This window comes from Giraffa tippelskirchi, chromosome 4, assembly GCF_054371585.1.
Source record: "Giraffa tippelskirchi isolate mGirTip1 chromosome 4, T2T-mGirTip1v1.2.pri, whole genome shotgun sequence".
Lineage (NCBI taxonomy): Eukaryota > Metazoa > Chordata > Mammalia > Artiodactyla > Giraffidae > Giraffa > Giraffa tippelskirchi.
Window position 1 is genome coordinate 183,873,042 of NC_137278.1, and position 21,164 is coordinate 183,894,205.

Genomic DNA, 21,164 nt, shown 5'->3' on the forward strand with positions numbered 1-21,164 from the left:
GTGGGTTGCCATTTCCTCCTCCAGGGGGTCTTCAGGACCTAGGGATTGAACTCCCATCTCTTTCTGTCTTCCACATTGGCAAGCAGATGCTTTACCAGTGTGCCACCTGGGAAGCCCAAAATCACTGTGTACACTTTGTAAAATACATTAGTTATCTTCTTACGGGAAATCATTAGTCTTCTAAATCATGTGATTTTTACATTCCCTTTCAGAACTTTTTAAAAAAAATACTGAAATTTCAGATTCATTGGTAACTAGAGCAAGGATTGGAAAACAGTTTCTTTCCTCCAAAGATCTTCATAAACACCCTCAAACTATATTACTCAGTTTTAAAGAAATATACGAAATCAGAGAACTTAAAATTTATTTGGAGAAGTTCCATCTTTTCTAGATGATACATACATGCCCATTTTCACTGACAGTCAGAATTTTAGTTGACATATATGTTCTTAAGTTGTTATAACTTAAAATATTAACTTAAATATATCTTAGAAATACAGAAAACAGAAACAATTTGGAGAAAATAAAAAATAAATCTCTTTTAAAATAATTATAATGTTTTCTATGTGATAATGAAAAAAGTGAGTGAGAAAACTGCTTGACTAGGGTTGTGAAGTTATCTGTCTCTAATGCTGACAAATGAATTTGTGTATTGGAAATGATTGCTTTTAGGCTTCAAGCCCTCTTGCTTCATTATAAATGGCTTTCAATTCTCTTCTGTGTCTTTTTTTCTATATACCTTGACTTTATACCTCAATATACTATTGAATATTCATGGAATTAAGCCCTTGGGGTTATTTGAATTCAAGTAGATGCTTCAAAGTCCCTGGCTTCATTCTTTGCAAGTAAACATATTTGTTGATATTTTTAATCACCTCTTTTTTACCAATTCCTTACTAGAAACTTTGGGAGATTCTCAAATGGTACCGGGGTAGAGTCTGCGTGCCAATGAAGGAGACTCAGGAGACGTGGTTTTGATCCCTAGGTCAGGAAGATCCACTGGAGCAGGAAATGGCAACCCACTCCAGTATTCTTGGAGAATTCCATGGACACGGACTGTGGGCTGCAATCGGTGGGGTCACAAAGAGTTGGACGCAACTGAGCATGCATTGCACATACAATGATTTAGAAATAATACAGAGGCCCAGGGGTGTCAAATAATATGTCTGATGTCTCACATTTAGTTTGTGTTGAATCCTGGACCAGATCTTTGCTTTTCTAATTCACAGTCTAGTGTTCATTTAAACCAAAATGCTTGCTTTTAACCTACATAGTTATTTGTTTTCCTAACTTTTTTTTCCCTCTGAGATGGTAAATGTACCAAACATACACTCAAAAATTGATTCTCTCTCCCCCTGGGAAATTAATGTTATAAGGAGAATGTTCTACCTAAGGAAGGAACAGGAGCCTGATAAGAACTACCAGATACCAAGCACAGTTATTTAACTGACATGAGAGACCCACTTCATCTGCTCACTTCTAAGGTGGGTATCAGTTGCCCTGATTGATAAATGATGAAACCGAGATCCAGAGAATATAAATTACTTAAGGTTGCACAACTACTCAAGGGCAAAATGAAATTCAAATTCTCATCTGTCTGTCCCATGATATTTATTGCCTTGTGGAAAAAGCACCTCTATTCCTATAGACTGAATTACCAATTGCTTCTTGTAAATTTTATGTTTTATTATAACTCTTTGAATGATTTTCTGATAGCTAGACATTTCTTTATGTTGGTTTTGTGTACTGTTGGGGTAAGGTCAACTTTGACACCAATTTCAAACAGTTTCAGGTCTTACAGTTTTCCTGTACCAATGAAAATCATGATAATTATGGTGTTTTAGACAATTTTTCTGAGGCAACTTCTTTACCAGATCATAAGGACAAACACCACTATCACTCATCTTTATAATCCCTCTGACCTTGCTAGTCAAAATGTGAATAAGGCACTGGCAGATTTGACATCACCCAAGAGCTTGTCAGAAACACCGAATCTCAGGCCAGATCCTAGATCTACTGAATCAAAACATGAGTTGAAAAACAGATCTCTTCTGTGGCTATCTGCAAGCTTTTGAGAAAAACTGTCCTACTGTACATTCCACTCATTCATTGATTCAGTCAGGATTGATCAAGGGCCTGTTCTGTGAAAGGGAATGTTCTAGGAAAGTGAAGGTCCTGGTCTCATGCAGCTTAGAGCCTGGGGAGGAAACAAAGACAAGCAAGTGAATAAGTATATATGCAATTACAAATGATAAGTACTGTGGAGAGAATGGATATGGTGGTGAGAGAAAGAAAAATGGCGGCATTTAAGTTGAATCCTAAACCATGAGACAGAACCAAGAAGAGAGTGCTGGGGAAAAGTTCAAGGCCAGAGAAGCAGCATGTGCAAATCCAAGGGAAGGATGAGGAGGGGGTGGAAAGATGGTACTGAAGACATAGTAGGAGCTTGAAGATGCAGAACTCAGAGGCTGAGTTTAAGACTTGGATTTATTCAGAGAGCAATCTGCAGCTATTGAAGGAGTCCAAGCAGGGTTGTGACCTGCTTTGTTCTTCATCTTTAAAACACCAGCCTGACTGCTGTGTATGGAATGGCTCAGAGGGTGGCAAGAGTGAAAACAGAACATCTGTTGGGAGACTAGGCAGTATTCCAGATGAGAGATGATGAAGGCTTAGTCTTAAGAAGAGTTAGAGAAATAAACAAATGCAAATCACATTTACAGTCGTGCATGATGTGGAAAGGATCAGGTATGGGGAACAAATGAGGGAAAATTGAGCACAAAGATGAGTGCCAGGTGAGGATAATATAAATGCATGGGCTTCGTATAACATTTTTAAAAACTAAAAGATTTAATTTCATGGCTGCAGTCACCATCTTTAGTGATTTTGGAGCCCAAAAAAATAAAGTCTCTCACTATTTCCACTGTTTCCCCATCTATTTGCCATGAAGTGATGGGACCGGATGCCATGATCATAGTTTTCTGAATGTTGATCTTTAAGCCAACTTTTTCACTCTCCTCTTTCACTTTCATCAAGTGGCTCTTTAGTTCTTCACTTTCTGCCATAAGGATGATGTCATCTGCATATCTGAGGTTATTGATATTTCTCCCAGCAATCTTGATTCCAGCTTGTGCTTCCTCCAGCCCAGCCTTTCGCATGATGTACTCTGCATATAGGTTAAATAAGCAGGGTGACGATATACAGCCTTGACATAGTCCTTTTCCTATTTGGAACCAGTCTGTTGTTCCATGTCCAGTTCTAACTGTTGCTTCCTGACCTGAATACAGGTTTCTCAAGAGGCAGGTCAGGTGGTCTGGTATTCTCATCTCTTGAAGAATTTTCTACAGTTTGTTGTGTTCCACACAGTCAAATGCTTTGGCATAGTCAATAAAGTAGAAGTAGACATTTTCCTGGAACTCTCTTGATTTTTCGATGATCCAACAGATGCTGGCAATTTGATCTCTGGTTCCTCTGCCTTTTCTAAATCCAGCCTGAACATCTGGAAGTTCACAGTTCACATACTGTTGAAGCCTGGCTTGGGGAATTTTGAGCATTACTCTACTAGCATGTGAGATGAGCGCAATTGTGTGGTAGTTTGAACATTCTTTGGTATTGCCTTTCTTTGGGATTGGAATGAAAACTGACATTTTCCAGTCCTGTGGCCACTGCTGAGTTTTCCAAATTTGCTGGCATATTGAATGCAGCACTTTCACAGCATCATCTTTTAGGATTTGAAATGGCTCAACTGGAATTCCATCACTTCCACTAGCTTTGTTTGTAGTGATGCTTCCTAAGGCCCACTTGACTTCGAATTCCAGGATGTCTGGCTCTAGGTGAGCGATCATCCCATTGTGATTATTTGGGTCATGAAGATCTTTTTTTTTTTCAAGTAATTTAGGTTGAATTTATTTATTTCATAAATAAGTATTCTTTAGGGATTAAACTTGAATTCAGCGAAGATCTTTTTTTGTATAGTTTTTCTGTGTATTCTTGCCACCTCTTCTTAATATCTTCTGCTTCTGTTAGGTCCATACCATTTTGTCCTTTATTGTGCTCTTCTTTGCATGAAATGTTCCCTTGGTATCTCTAATTTTCTTGAACAGTTCTCTAGTCTTTCCCATTCTATTGTTTTCCTCTATTTATTTGCAATGATCACTGAGGAAGGCTTTCTTATCTCTCCTTGCTATTCTTTGGAACTCTGCATTCAAATGGGTATATCTTTTCTTTTCTCCTTAGCGTTTTGCTTCTCTTCTCTTCACAGCTATTTGTAAGTCATCCTCAGACAACCATTTGCTTTTTTGCATTTCTTTTTCTTGGGGATGGTCTTGATCCCTGCCTCCTGTATGATGTCACGAACCTCTGTCCATAGTTCTTCAGGCACTCTATCAGATCTAATTCCTTGAATCTATTTGTCACTTCCACTGTATAATCATAAAGGATTATACAGTATGACCTTTGATTTAGGTCATACCTGAATGGTCTAGTGGTTTTCCCTACTTTCTTCAATTTAAGTCTGAATTTAGCAATAAAGAGTTCATAATCTGATACACAGTCAGCTCCCAGTCTTGTTTTTGCTGACTGTATAAAGCTTCTCCATCTTTGGCTGCAAAGAACATAATCGATCTGATTTCGGTATTGACCATCTGGTGACGTCCATGTGTAGAATCTTCTCTGGTGTTGTTGGAAGAGGGTGTTTGCTATGACCAGTGCATTCTCTTGGCAAAACTCTATTAGCCTTTGCTCTGCTTCATTCTCTACTCCAAGGTCAAATTTGCCTGTTACTCCAGGTGTTTCTTTTTTTCCTACTTTGCATACCAGTCCCCTACAATGAAAAGGACAGCTTTTTGGGGGGGCATTAGTTCTAGAAGGTCTTGTAGGTCTTCATAGAACCGTTCAATTTCAGCTTCTTCAGCATTACTGGTTGGGGCATAGACTTGGGTTACCGTGATACTGAATGGTTTGCCTTGGAAACGAACAGAGATCATTCTGTCGTTTTTGAGATGTCATCCAAGTACTGCATTTCACACTCTTTTGTTGCCTATTATGGCTACTCCATTTCTTCTAAGAGATTCCTGCCCACAGTAGTAGATATAATGGTCATCTGAGTTCAGTTCAGTCCAGTCGCTCAGTCGTGTCTGACTCTTTGTGACCCCATGAATCGCAGCACGCCAGGCCTCCCTGTCCATCACCAACTCCCAGAGTTTACCATTGAGTCGGTGATGCCATCCAACTATCTCATCCTCTGTCGTCCCGTTCTCCTCCTGCCTCCAATCCTTCCCAGCATTAGGATCTTTTCCAATGAGTCAACTCTTCACATGAGGTGGCCAAAGTATTGGAGTTTCAGCTTCAACATCAGTCCTTCCAATGAACACCCAGGACTGATCTCCTTTAGGATGGATTGGTTGGATCTCCTTGCAGTCCAAGGGACTCTCAAGAGTCTTCTTCAGCACCACAGTTCAAAAGCATCAATTCTTCTGCGCTCAGCTTTCTTCACTGTCCAACTCTCACATCCATACATGACCACTGGAAAAACCATAGCCTTGACTAGACGGACATTTGTTGGCAAAGTAATGTCTCTGCTTTTAACCCATTCCAGTCCATTTTAGTTCGCTGATTGCTAAAATGTCAACATTCACTCTTGCCATCTTCTGTTTGACCATTTCCAATTTGCCTTGTTTCATGGACCTAACATTCCAGGTTCCTATGATATATTGCTCTTTACAACATCGGACTTTGCTTCTGTCATCAATCACATCCAAAACTGGGTGTTGTTTTTGCTTTGGATCTGTCTCTTTGTTCTTTCTGGAGTTATTTGTCCACTGATCTCCAGTAGCATACTGAACACCTACCGACCTGGGGAGTTCATCTTTCAGTGTCCTATCTTTCTGCCTTTTCATACTGTTCATGGGGTTCTCAAGGCAAGAATACTGCAGTGGTTTTCCATTCCCTTCTCCAACAAAGGATTGGGATTATGAAATCAGTTCCTGAAGAAGACCTGTTTCACCAGTTTCCCTGGAGCACAGAGTGCCTCATTCTTCACCCTGGACACCCTTCAGGGCGTGTCAAAGGTCAACAGTGACAGCAGCACAGATTGAATCTCTGCAGAGGGAGATGGCAAACGCTCTTGGCAAGTGGCTGTTTGTAGTTGACACACTCGACCACTCTGACATAAGTGAGTTATTCTCTAGGCAAAAAGGTACAAATTAGCAAGTTGTGTGATTTTGTGATGCACATACACTTTCACTGCTTTGTACTGAAGAATCATTTTGCCGGAGAGGAATCTAGAATTGATACACATAATAGTCATTCTTTCTTGACATCCTTTTTGAAGTCCCTAAGTGAAAAATGACTTTTCCAACATTCTCCTCATATTTCCTACCAGGGTTTGAGTCAGACAGACTGGAGCTGCAGGCAAGTACCAGACAGGGCATCTCCTAGGTTCATTGGTAGTCATTGTCCCATTGCTGGAGGGGCCGGTTCCCTGAGGGACTGATGCTGCATTTCTTAGCTAGCTCTGGGTCTCTGCCTTGGTCAGAGGTGGGATCAGGGCTCAAGAAATTTGAGCCACACTTCTGCCCTGACTGTTGGCAGAGCTGGTCCTGAGCTGGCTCTGCTTCTTCCCTGGGGTATGCACACGCATCTGCAATGGTGAGTGCCTTGTGAGGAGAAGGGTTGGAGCAGAAGGGGCTGGTGCTGGAGTTCAGTGCAGGCTGCAGTGCACACTGAGGTAGTTCTGGCAGGCAGGCCAAAACCCCTGGCAGCTTTCAGTCTGCTGTCTCTGTGCTGCGGATCAGAGCAAATGTGTTTGTGCATGCACTCTTCAAGAATGGAGTTTTGCTTTTCTATAGCCCTCCCCGTACTGCATGCTGTAGTCCATGGGGGTGCAAAGAGTTGGACATGACTTGGTGACTGAACAACAAGAACAACAACAATGTCCCAGTGGTTTTCAAACCATCAAAAGTGCTCGTCTTCCCACTGTCATTCCCAAAGACGGGTTCCTAACGTGTAGCTCAAGCCCCCTGCTCCCTGTGATGTCCCTCCCCTCTTCTGGGTCCTCCTCTAAGGGTGCAGGCCTTGATCAACTCTCTTCTCTTTCTCTCCTACCAAACTCCACATGGTTTATTCTTTACAGCCTTGACTGTAGAAGTGTGGTTCTGCAGGTAGTTGTCAGCAAGAGTATGTTTTATATTCTCTCCTTTAATTCTGTTTTTTAAAAAGTTTTCTCAGTAAAGGAATTTCTTTAATTATTTTGTGGTCAAGCAATGTTTTCTACGCTACTTATATTTTAGACTTTATTAAAATTTTTTGTGATCTAATACATAATTAGTTTTAGTAAAACTTCCATAAGCACTTAGAAAGAGTCATATTTTCAATTCAGGTATAAAATTCAATATATATCCATACCATCTCCTTTATTGAAAACATTATTTAAGTCTTCTAAATCCTTTCTTATGCTTTTCATCTTGCTCTACCTTGGACTGGGGAGAAATGAATTCCTATTACTTGAATGCCTCTACCTGTTAATCTTTGTACCTCCTGCATTTTCTGTTTTATGAAATTGCCTTACTTCCACTGAGTGCATAAAAATGTGTAACACTTGTGTTTTCACTTTGAACTGTTTTCTTTAGTACCTTTAAAGTACCTTTCAATGTCTTGTATACTGCATTTAACTCTGAATTTTACCTTGTCAGATACTAAGATCATGACTTTTGCTTTTTCTGTTTTTTCTCTTTTCTTTTTTTGCATATGCTAAAAATACCATTGCTCATTCTTTAATTTTAGTCTTTGTATTTAGTGTGTCTTTTATACACAGCCTATATTGAGATTTGTTTCATGAATTACCTGGAAAAATTTCTTTGTTTTAATAAGCAAGTTAAGCCCATTTCTTGATGCAATAGATATGTTTGGGCTTGGTTCTGTCATATTAATAATGAAATATATTCTTCAGTGTTTAATTTTATCAGACATTGATCCAAGTATTTTATGTATATTATCTTGTTTAATCCTTACACACATGCCCCCCACCCTTTTAGACTAGAGAGGGATTTAGTGATAGAACTGGGATTCAGATTTAGTCTGAATCTTGTCTTGTGTAAAGGAGGTTGTCTAGATACTGTGCTTGAAATTTAGATTGCATGTTCAAATTCACATTTTTGAGAAAATAGAGGCCATTTTCCTCCATCAGAGTCTTAAAAAACACTTGATTCTCAATATGTTAAGATCCATTGATCTATATCAGTAACATTTCAGGACTGTCATGCTATCCCATTACACTATGCCTGTCCAAACCAAGCACTGAGTACACCCCAGTTATAGTCCTTTATATGGATTCCCTTACTGTAGCCTCATGGCAGAGGATTCATCATAAAGGGAAGAGAGACAAACTGATAGCTCCAGGAGAGGTAAGAGTTAGGTTAAGATAACATGTAAAAAAATGCCTGGCACCTACTAACTACATGTTCAATGAATGTTTATTGACTTTTTGTCAGGAAAGAAGAGTTTGGTGAGCCAGCAGAGAGAAAAGATAATTATTCGTATCATGTTCCCAAAGAACTGGGAGGCCATGAGGTTGTGAGCATAATGGAGAGATGAGTCCATGGGGAGGAGGGAAGTAGCCATTAGAAATGTGTGTCTTTCAGAAACTGTTTTGAGTCAGGCATTGTGTCCCAACATGTTTGTCCAATACGTAACTTCATCTTCAGACAACCCTGTGAAGTAGAAAATGTTAGCTTTCACAGATGAGCATTTGAATCTTTAGAGAGATTGAATAGCTTTTTCAGGTTCACCTTAGAAAGTGGCAAGGGGAAGAGTCTAACCTCTACTCATCACACAGAAAAGCTGCCACACCTGGGACAGTTATACAGATGTAGAGGAGTTAATTTGTATAGTTAAGACCAGAATTTGAGAGGAGGGAAATTTGAGTCTCTGTTTCCACTGTTTCCCCATCTATTTGCCATGAAAAAGGAAAGGTTATTTTATTCAGGAGACTGGCAACCTGGGGAGAAGGCAAACTTGTGTCCCAGTGCTCATGCCCAGGTGTGTCTGACTCTTTGTGACCCCATGGATTGTAGCCAGACAGGCTCCTCTGTCCATGGGATTTTCCAGGCAAAGAATACTGGAGTGAGTCACCATTTCCTTCTCCAGGGAATCTTCTTGACCCAGGGAGATAACCCGTGTCTCCTGCATTGCAGGCAGATGCAGTGGCTCTTTACTGCTGAGCCGCTGGAAAAGCCCCAGAACCAACTTCAAAGATTCTTTTTGGCCATGGAACTTTTTAAAGGAAAAAAAGAGGAGATAATCTTAATCATTGAGTTAGAAGTTCAGATTTTTCACCATCTTCCATTGTGTGCAGGTTTGTTGACTTGGGATCTTTCTTCAGATGCCATCTTGTTCATGCAGTCAGCTCACAGGGTTACTGAAGGGGAAGCTGGAGAAAAGTTTTAGTCATTCATGATTTATTCTTCATTCCTACTTCTTCAATCTAAGAAAAAAATCAACAGGTTTGACAAGGCATTGTGTGATCAAAAGACTTGAGAGGAGTGCTTGGGTGGGAGTTTGGTGAAGCACAGAGGCACCCAATGTAAAGGTTAAGTTAAAATATAACTTTACTAAAGTGACAAGACAAAGGGCCTTCTGAGAGGAGCTGCTTACAAATGACAGAATGATCCAGTGGGAATGACCATTAGCCTGGCCTACTCCTCTCTACTGACTTTTCAGCACTGTCCCTTTGATTCCTAGAGAGGTCACGTAGTCCTGCAGCCCCTGGGTCCTGCACCCTGCCCTCCTTCAGATCTGACAGCATGGAAGCTGGGACTGATGCAAAGCTCTGGGAAGGAGCCAAGTTGTTTAGAGATTTTCAAATATGAGCTAAATGGAAAGGGAGAACAAAAAGAACATCATAGATTCATCAGAGCAATCATGTGTTATTTCTTACCAAAGCCTCCCAGCTTTGATTTTATTTTTGTTGTTACTTTATTCTTTCCTAAAAAACAACCAGCAAGTACAGAAAGAGGCTGTGGAACCATCCATATTGTAGAAGCTTTAAGACCAACCTTGTTTCCCTCTGTACAATATTACTGTTCATTTTGGTTCAGGAGATTATTAGCTCTTTGGAGCCTTATTTACTTTTTTTGTTTTATATTTAGGAACACTTTACAAATAATATTACTTTATGTTGTTTGTATTTGAGTTTCATTACAATTCAATCGAATGCTAAGTAACTTCCAAACTAAGTAGATATGTGATAAAAATTAACTGGTTTTAAATAGTCATTTTTTTTTTGTTGTTGTGGTTGTGAATGCTGTGATTGTATATAATTACAGTCGTTGTTCAGTCACTAAGTTGTGGCCCACTCTTTGCTACCCCATGGACTGTATTCAAGGCTCCTTTGGCCTTCACTAATCTCCCAGAGTTTGCTCAAATTCATGTCCATTGTCTTGGTGATGCTATCTAACCATAATTATAGAATGAGTTTTAAGTGATAATGTGCATAGTCAAAAGAACTCTGATTTGGATATGGTTCTTTAGGCAGATCTTATAATAATCTGACAGGAACACCCTGTGATTAAGTTGTAGCACTGCTCAGAGAAGTAGCATGTGATTAAAGTTGAATTCTAGCTATTTTATATTCACTCTTAAAAAGTTTAATAATGTATGCCAAAAACTCCTTTAAAGATTAGCTGTTTCCCTTTAAGTGTAAATGTATTGGTTGACAAAATTGCCAAACTCACTGAGATAGTTTTGCCCACATCTACCCATACTCCTCTCATCTCCACTCCCATGGAAACAACCAATGAACCAACCAAACATGTGAGAAACAGAGAAAGAGCATTTCTATTTTAATGTGTTTCAGCATAAATGGATTGAAGATATTTGTTGCACTATGCTTTTGGCTTTGGGTAGAAGAGCCAACATCTATGTATTCTGAAAGTATATGTTTAGACTCAGAGACCCACCACAACAGAGTGAGGTTGTTTAACGTGTAAACAACAGATGAGGAGACAAAAAGGAGTGTTTACCTGTGGGCAACCATGAAGGACTCCTTGACAGTGAGTGATGGTTTTGGATACATGCTGCTGCTGCTGCTGCATCTTCAGTCGTGTCCGACTCTGTGCAGCCCCATAGATGGCAGCCCACCAGGCTCCCCCATCCCTGGGATTCTCCAGGCAAGAACACCGGAGTGGGTTGCCATTTCCTTCTCCAATGCATGAAAGTGGAAAGGGAAAGTGAAGTTGCTCAGTCATGTCCGACTCTCCGCGACCCCATGGACTGCAGCCCACCAGGCTCCTCCATCCATGGGATTCTCCAGGCAAGAGTACTGGAGTGGGGTGCCATTGCCTTCTCCGTAGGAGGGGTTTGGACACATACACAGCCATAATAACATCCTTAAGAGGAAGACTCAAAATGTTCAATTTAGAGATTCACTCGGTCAGATGACTTAATTGCAATCAGATGAAGGGAGAGAAAAAGCATAATGATCCAGTAATTGGGGAAATAGAATAGGCTTAGTTGGGGTTCTACTGACACTATTGCAATGGAGTCACCAGACTAAAGCCCTTCAGGACTTAGAATTTTATCTAATTGCTACCATCCACCCCTTCTTAATTCTTCCTCTCTCTGCATTTCCAGAGATAAATTCAGTTTTGGGGATGTAAGTCTGAACTCAATTGCTTGGTGAAGTACAATTTAATCTTTGTAATAAAACAGCAAACCTTCTGTTATGGTCTTTACAGACTTGGACCTGGGGACTGGAGTCGACGAAAAGAAGGTGAAGAAAAGAAGGACGTGGGGGACCCAAGTCTTGAGCGAAACAAGGGTACTTTATTCGCAGAAACGCATGCTTATGTATCTTCAATAAAATGATTACTTAGCCATTAAGAGTGAAATTCCATCAGTTGCAACAAAATAGATAGTCCTGTAAGTAAAAGGTCACTGAAGACAGTCACTGAAGGGAATCCAAGCATGTGCTCTTTCCCATGATCTCAGTCCTGAGAACTGTGTGCAGCTCTGCTTGTTCCTGTTTTCCAGGAGCTGATAAGGAACAGAGTCCTTGAGAAATGGCACACAAAGGAAGACAATGCAACATATTGGATCCCTTAAAGTTGAACGTCCCCTGACAATTCCCCTTTTTTTATTTTTTCATAATTGGGGGTAACTGTAGATACTTTTTGTGAAAAAGGCCCTGACCAATTGAGTTTGTTTAGTTTGAACAATTTTAGTTGAAAAGCATTGGTATACTACAAATATAATCACCAGGATAATTATCAGCGTTACAGCTCCAGATCCAATACTATATGTAATGCTTTGAAACCATCCTCAAGGATCTAGCCCAGATAATTGATCAGCTAGCTGTTCAGCTAAGGTTTCCAAATTGTTGGAAGAGGGTAGACTATTAGAGAAGGTTTCAAAGATTTCCTTTTGTAGTAATTGTACATTTAAGAAAGGATTATCATGTATGTTTTGCATATGAAATTTGATTTGTTCCCAATTGTAGGTACTATAGTTGAACCAAACAGGGATAATATAAAATTGAGTAGAATTCCAGTCACATTTTAGTATAACTTGTTTTTGTAAATCTATTAATTGATCTCCGACCCATTGGATGGCTGTTTTTATTTCCTGTATTTCATCTTTAACTTCCTCATTTATCTGAGCCTGAGTGGTCCACATAGTATGAGCATCTTTGGTCCAATTTTGAATAAAGTTATGTGTTTGAATTGAGGTTTGTAAAGCAATGCCTGCGACAGTGGCAGTAGTGCAAATGGCTATTAATCCCAAAATGCCAAGAATTAACCATCCAATGAATCGTTTAGATCACTGAAGTAATTTAGTAAGTAGCTGGGAGGCAAGTCCTGCCATGGGACCCTCTTCCCAGGGTCGTTGGAGATCTACTGGCAACCATAGATTACGTCGAGATTGAAGAATAAAAAGGGGTTCGTTTTTCAAAGAAACAGAGGAATTAAGACAAGTATACAATTTGCAATCTATACATGTCATAGAACATAAAGTCTTATTAAACTGCAAGTTCCCTATAGCTATAACAAAAGGAAGGGGAACACAAGCTTGTATGAAATATGAATGATTATAACAAAAGGAATAGTTACTATGACTACGATTAGTCCCCATAAAATATCTAGTCCAAGTTCCAAGTTCTTTGGTGCTCGTGGCAAGTTTCCAGATTCCCATTGTTCAGGCCCAATCCGTTTATTGAGGATGATTTGAGGGCAAGGGGGTGCCATTCCATCATCAAGCCAGCCAAGAAGTCCTTTGTCATGGTAATGTTCCCTCGTGGTATTAGTAACCTTCTATGCTACTTGAGTAGCATAATCACATACAGTGTTGTTTATATCACCTGAGCAGTTAGACAACCATATACCATGGGGTCCCCAATCATCAATGGTGTAATTGACCACAAATATTAATTTTCCTGATTTAGCTTGACATCTGTCCCAATGAACATGAGTATATTTACAGTTCTTATATGTAAACCATTTGCATAATGATTTTTGTCCTTTTCCTAGAGTTTCAGTAGTGTTGACATGGTTCTCATAGAAAGAAAGGGCAGTAAACAGTCCAAGCAATGCCCGAAAGTTCTTTGGAGGCAGAATGAAAGCCCATGTCTGTCGGCTAATGTTAATGCATAATTCTGCTGAACCCATGCATAGCGGAAGGACTTCATACCCTAGAGAAATATTAATTAGTCTTCCTTCTTTCTCAGGATGAGAGGGCCCCTCCAAGCTCCAAGGAGGAGGCATATGTACTGAGTCATTGGTGGATACGATCAGTCCTTTATCTGTTCATTTTACAACCTGCAGTAAAGGGGGGTTGGGTATATAGGCCCAGTAAGTATGATTAATTAATTCAGCTTGAGCAGGGGAAGCAAAAGCAAGCAAAGCAAGCACAGAAACAAAAATATTTTCTGGATTCCAAGGCATTCCCTGTTGAGAAAACAGATTTTCAGCTTGATTAGTAAGGGTTTTTACTTGTCTCCAAGTAAGGAGATCATGAGGTCAATGACGTCAAGGGCGGTGCTTCTTGGAGATTTTTAGAGCCGCCATGGCCTGTATGGGAATTTCTTCCTCCTGGAGATTCTGTCTTTTTGTCTTTATTTTGAACAGTGGAGGCTCCCCTGGAGTGGACCTTCTGAAGAGGAAGCCAATTGAGTTTGTTGGATCCATCTGGAGAAATACAAGCATACCCCTTTCCCTGTAAGATTAATTTCCCAGATTTTCATTGCTTAGTTAGCCCATCTTGATACCAACAGGGCAGAGGAAGAGAGGTATCCTTCAACGCCTTGAAATGTTTTTCTGCTCGTGTCAAGATATCTCCTTGAGGTAAGTTTAAAAAATTTAAAACAAATAAAGCTGTGTTAACAACAGTTATAGGATTAGAGAGTATATAGTGTTGAAATCTAGTAAAATCTGCTCTGGACAAGGAAGATAGAAATGTTCCTGTGTATTCCCTCTTTTTAAATTTTTTTTATTTGTAGTTTTAGTGTGTGATGTGTTTGTTCAGTTATGTCCTGTGCTTGTGGATTATAAGGAATGTCTGTAATATGCTTAATAGAAAAAGATTGTAAAAATTGCTTGAATTGCCTAGAAGTATAGGCAGGGCCATTGTCTGTTTTTATGGAGTTGGGAATTCCCATTATTGAAAAACAAGCTAATAGGTAGGTTATAAGGTGTCATGTAGCCTCACCTTGAAGAGGTGTGGCCCATATAAAAGAAGAATTTGTGTTGATACAAACAGTTAGGAAAGAAGATGGAGAAAGTTCAGGGCAATGAGTTACATTCATTTGCCATAATTTATTGGGTTGTAATCCTCGAGGATTAACATCTTGTGCAATGGGTCGAAGATGTAAGGGTCTACAAGTAGAGCAATTATGAATGATTTCTTTAGCGTGGCAGTATGGAATTTTTAAAATTTGGTGTAAGGAGCCACCATTATTGTGCAATGTTTTTCTGGAGTAGCAAAAGAAACAAGTTTATCAGCTTGTTTATTACCATGAGTCATAGGGCCAGGAAGGCAGGAATGTGTTTGAATATGGGTAATATAAATGGGGGAAGTGCGGTCTGTAATAAGAGACTGTAGTTTGAGAAAAAGTTGTTGAATAATAGGTTGATTGGAATTTATAATAGAGGTTTCTATATTTATTAATATAAAAACTGAATATAAGGAGTCAGAAACTATATTAATAGGGTAAGGATGTAGGTGAATAACTTGAATAAGAGTATATAATTCGTTTTGTTGAGCAGAATGAAATTTGGTATAAAAGACTTTATATTCTTTGAGAGACCAGAATGAGGCTTTGGCGTTTTTAGTCCCATCTATATAGAAAAACAGCTTGAGGTTATAATGTGACAATGTGAGAAATAATAAATTCAGTATTTTTGAAGAAATTCCAGAGTTTGTTAGAAGGATAATGAAATGAAATGTCTCCAAAATATTCCAGAAAGGCTATTTGGAAATTGGTAAAAGTTTGTAGTGTATTCTCAAATTGAGATTTATTAATAGGTATTACAATTTGATGAGGATTGGAGCCAATTAGAGTCTTAGTTCTATTTCTCCCATTGATAATTATTAGAGTGATCAAATCAAGATAGGGCGTAAGTGACCTTGTCCCTTTAAAATGGGTATAGATCCATTCTATCGGGTGTTCTTGTTGGGTAAGAAGTCTTTTGGGAGAATGGAGAGAGGGGAGTATAAATAACTCTAGAGGTAAATCAAGTCTAATACGAGTAAGAAACTGTTTTTATAATTTATTTTGTATTAAATAGAGTTTTTTTGTGTGTCCCTTGTGAAAGTGAACAAGGGCTATTTAAATTGGGATTTCTTTTTAAAGTGTTAAATAAATTAGTCAGTTGATAATTTGTAACGTCTAAAGAGGGTCTAATCCAATCTATATTGCCTAAAAGTTTTTGAAAATCATTCAAAGTTTATAATTTATTAACATGAATCTGGTTAGTTGGGGAGTAACAACAAATCTTAAGTAATAGTAAGGTGTAGATGTTTGAATCTTTTTAGGGGCAATGATTAATCTAGAAGCTTTTAAGCATTGTTGAGTTATGTCAAATATCTGTTGAGTTTCTAAAACAGATGGAGTTGAAAACAATATATTATCTATATAGTGAATAACAAGAAAGTTAGGAAGTTATTTTCTTATAGGTTCAAGAGCTTTGGCTACATAATATTAACATATTGTGGGAGAATTCATCATTCCTTGAGGCAATATAGTCCATTGATACCATTTGTGAGGCCTGATATGATTAGGATAAGGGAGAGAGAAAGCAAATCTCTCTCAGTCTAGAGGGTGTAAAGGTATAGTAAAAAAGCAATCTTGGAAATCTATAATAATGATGTGCCAGTTTTGAGGAATAGTGGTAGCTGATGGAATTCTTGGTTGTAATGCACCCATAGATTTCATGGATGCATTAACCTTTTGAAGGTCTGTTAAAAGATGCCATTTGTTAGATTTTTTTCTTCTTCATCATAAAAATGGGAGAATTCCAAGGGGAATAATAGTCCTTAATATGTTTTAATTTTAATTGTGTATCTATAAGTTCTTTAGTAACCTCTAATTTCTTTTTTGTAAGGGGCCATTGTTCTGTCCAAATAGGCTCATCATTTTTCCAAGTTACTTTAATAATTGTATTGTTTATTAAATGAGCAGCGGCCCCTAGGAAAAAATGTGGAATGTATATTTGAGTTTTCCATTGCATAAGTAAATCTCTTCCTGTTAAATTAAGGGGTGCATCTATCACATAAGGTTGTAATGTTGTAGGCTGGCCTTTTGGTCTCTCATATGGATATATTTGGACATTTTGATAAACCTCTTGTACTTTGGTTTGAGATATTCTCGTAATTTGGCAAGAAATTTTTTGTAAAGGCCAAGATTTGGGACATAAATGTTTGAAAATAATGGTAATATTGGATCCAGTATCAAGACCAGAAAATCTTTTGTCATTAATTTTGATATTTATATTTGTTTGTGTATATTTAGATACTATTGATGTCCATAAGAATTGTTTTTGATCAGTATTACCAAATCCACATGTCTGTATATCATTAGAGGAGTTAACAGAAATGTAAGGTAAAAGAAGTGTTGGGCAATTTTGTCCCCCTTTTTGAATTGCCATAGTATCTAAGATGACATCATAATTTGAATTTCTCCCTTATAATCTGAATCAGTTATTCCAGCGTGAACAGTAATTCCTTTAGAAGTCAAACTAGATCGGCCAAGTAAAAGGCCGAAGGTTTGCGGGGGTAGAAAGAGTATCTGCCTCATTAGTTTAAGTGGGACCTTATATATTTCTCAACTAGCTGCTGAAAATAGATGAAAAGAATACCTCAACGTTTTAAGAATTCTATTGGGCCTTTTCCCAAGATATACATCCTGAGATAACTTTGGTACAAGATCAGCCAGGGAGAACAGGTTCCAGACAATGTCTCTGGGAAAGATGTACTGTTGCTGTGTAATCAGGGGTACAATTCTTGGGATATAGGTTCCCAGGCAAGATTTGTTACAATTAAAATCATTAACATATATCTTAAGAAAAGCATTTCTATGAGTAAGACATTGTGCTGTGTAATCATTAGAAAGGTCAGTTCTTTGGCAAGATACATTGTTGCACAAGGCTTAAGGAAAGCATGAGTGAGAATGTTTGCCTCCTCCTTACAGGGCCTTGGACTGCCTGCCTAAGCTTTAGCTCTATCATTTCCTCCTGCTTTTAGGAGAATATGGTTGCCAGGGAAAAGGGTGGAGACATTGTTCTGTAACTTCTTCCTGCTGGGAAGGGGTGTAGACCCTAAATTGTTGAGGCAACATATTCTCCTTATCCTCATATTGGGGGTCTCTGATCCAGGGGCCCTCAGTAATAGCTAGAGGCAGTGGAAACAGAGTATGAACAATCACTTGTAACTTAAATGCCTAAGCCACTTAAATACAAAGTTCAAGCCACACAGATACAAAGATATATAGTTACAGATATAAAAAGCAAACAGCAAGAATAAGATGACTACAATTATTACAGTAAAGATAGTTTTCCACCAAGGAGGGCTTTGTATTTGAGCTTCTATAGCCTCAAATTGTCCTGTACTGATTAACATTTCAAAAGTAATTTGGTTTTGGGGAGTGCCAGCTCAAGCATTAAAATTGGCACAATCTCGGGCCACATCCTGAAACCACATTGTCCATTGAAGATATTCTCTTGGTTTAAGAAGAGGCCTTGTCAAAAGTTGCCAATCATAAGGAACAAAATTTCTAATAGAAGATGCCATAGCATTTAAAAGTTTTTTAGTAAAAGACAAATGAGGGCCATATATAGTTACAGCTTTTTTCATCTGTTGCATGTGAGAAAAATCAGTGTCTTCATATTGAGGTATTATTTGTCCTTGGGCATTAGTATTTTTCAAAACAGGAAAAGCAGAGAAACCATTGGCTTTAGAGATTCAAGATTGCAAACCCAGTAAATCAGAAAGCCTTCGTTGTGAAGGAGAATGAGTGGGAAGTATTTTTTTTTATAAATATGAGTGTGTGCCAAAGGCTTATCATTGTCATCAAGAAAAGTATTGTCATCCTTAGTGTCAAAAAGAGCCTCGGAAGAATCATCATCAGGGTCATCTTGTTTTTGAATCGAGGGGACTTTTGGTTTTGTGTCCATTGTAAGAGGAGGAGGAGGAGCATTTGAGGCAGGCTGGTGGGAAAATTTTGAAATATTTTATGTTGTTTTAATTGAACCTTTTGTAAAGTTTCATCATCTAATTCACATACATGTAGCAAGTGTTTTGCCTGTTGTTGAATATCGGGGCGGGGTGGGGGGTGGCTAGAATTACCTTGAAATGGCAGAATCACAGCTCTAATAAGAGCCTATAAAGGCAAGAAATCTATTGGAATATTTTTTTCCCCGTCTTGAGGCTCGTTTAACATTTTTTTAAATCTGGTTTCAAATTTTTAAATTGAAACTGTCTTTATTGGGGAACCGGGGATTATGTTCAACCACCGTTTGGAGATAAGCCTCTATTCGTTGATGCGAAACTGAAAGTCTTGAACTTTAAATAAATGATGAAGTAAAGTAGTGGAGAAGGAAATGGCAACACATTCCAGTACTCTTGCCTGGAAAATCCCATAGACAGAGGAGCCTGGTAGGCTACAGTCCATGGGGTTGCAAAGAGTTGGACATGACTGAGAGACTTCACTTTCACTTTTCACTTTCATGCATTGGAGAAGGAAATGGCAACCCATTCCAGTGTTCTTGCCTGGAGAATCCCAGGGGCTGTGGAGCCTGGTGGGCTGCCATCTATGGGGTTGCACAGAGTCGGACACAACTGAAGCGACTTAGCAGCAGCAGCAGCAGAAGTAAAGTATAAAAGTGGTGGGGCTTTCCAGCTGTTTGTCTCATATTCCCACACTTAGCGACATCCGTAGTTCCACAGTCACTCTGTCCACTTGCCAAGGGCATTCTGCAGGTCCCTGTTTGGGCGCCACTTGTTATGGTCTTTACAAACCGGGACCTGGGGACTGGAGTCAACGAAAAGAAGGTGAAGAAAAGAAGGACGCGGGGGACTCAAGTCTTGAGTGAAATAAGGGTACTTTATTTGCAGAAATGCATGCTTATATATCTTCAATAGAATGATTACTCAGCCATTAAGGATGAAATTCCATCAGTTGCAACAAAATGGATAGTCCTGTAAGTAAAAGGTCACTGAAGAGAGTCACTGAAGGGAATCCAAGCAGGTGCTCTTTCCCATGATCTCAGTCCTGAGAATTGCATGCAGCTCTGCTCCTTCCTGTATTCCAGAAACTGATAAGGAACAGAGTGTCCTTGAGAAATGGCACACAAAGGAAGAAAATGCAACATATTGGATCCCTTAAAGTTGAACGTCCCCTGACAACCTTCCTCTTAAAGACTGTCCAGAAATACAAAGGAAGGAAAGACCAGGAGGGATGGCAGGTACCAATTAGGGGTTTGAGTCATTGAAAACCTGAGGAGTTTTAGCTCCACATGCAATGGAGGAGCTTTGTTGTTGTTTAGTTGCTAAGTCATCTCCAACTCTTATTAACCCCAGGGACTCAGGCTCCTCTGTCCATGGGATTTCCCAGGCAAGAATACTGGAGTGGGTTGCCATTTCCTTCTCCAGGGGATCTTCCCAACCCAGAGATTGAATCCTTATCTCCTGCACTGACAGGTGGATTCTTTACCACTGAGCCGCTGGGAAGCCCAAGGATGAAGTTATGCTACAGGAAATAATCAGCCAGTCACAGAAGGACAAATACTGAGTGATTCCACTTTTATGAAGTACCTAAAATAATTGAACTTCCAGAAACAGAGCCAAATGGTAGTTTTCTGTGGCTGGGAGCAGGGGGAAATGGAGAGCTACTGTTCAACAGGTATAAAGTTCCAGTTGCACAAGATGAATAAGTTCTAGAGATCTGCTGTATAACATTGCACTTATGTTAACAATACTGTATTGTGTCCTTAGACATTTAAGACGGTAGATCTCGTGTTAAGTGTTCTTACAACAATAAAAACAACAACAACAAAACAATATGGAAATAAAATAAAACTAAAAAGTGGACAGTTAAAACCAAGACAAAACCAAACCAAACAAAAAACCCCAGCAAGCACTTAGGAGGCTGGTGGCAATTCGGAGGCCTGACATTTTCCATAACAATATAGGGATCTGAAGGCATCTTGAATCCTTCTCAATTTATTCCACAGATTTGTCCCAAGATTTTGTTGAGGTCATAAACTTTTTTTGAAACCCAGGAGGAAATGGCCTAAGGCTAATTTCAAATCAGTATAAACTAAGACCCAAAGACCCAAGAGCTTCCATGCTGTTTGTCTGATTTCAGTTGTTTGGGGACGTAACAGCCTAGTGTTGGTATATTTCATATACTCCCTTGGTTCTTTTGAGGCTTTTTTTTTCTTGAGTGTGTACTCAGTCATGTCCGACTCCTTGCAACCCCATGAACTTTAGCCTGCCAGGCTCTTCTGTCCATGGGATTTCCCATCAAGAATACTGGAATGGGTTGCCATGCCCTCCTCTGGGATCTTCCTGACCCAGGGATCAAACCTGGGTCTCCTGCATCGAAGGCAGATTTTTTACAGTCTGAGCCACCTCTATTAAAATATATATCTGCCTGGGAGGAGCATATTAAAATCAAAATT

At 39.1% G+C, this 21,164-nt stretch overlaps 1 protein-coding gene across 1 annotated transcript in view; it reads left to right on the plus strand.

Annotated features, from left to right (window-relative positions):
- SLCO1A2 (solute carrier organic anion transporter family member 1A2) overlaps window positions 1–21,164 on the plus strand; it is a 107,288-nt gene that overhangs the window by 20,565 nt on the left and 65,559 nt on the right. Inside the window, exons 2-3 of the mRNA XM_081592266.1 lie at window positions 11,730–11,812; window positions 14,115–14,330. The gene's annotated coding sequence lies outside the window, so the exon portion shown is untranslated. The remainder of the gene's footprint in view (window positions 1–11,729; window positions 11,813–14,114; window positions 14,331–21,164) is intronic.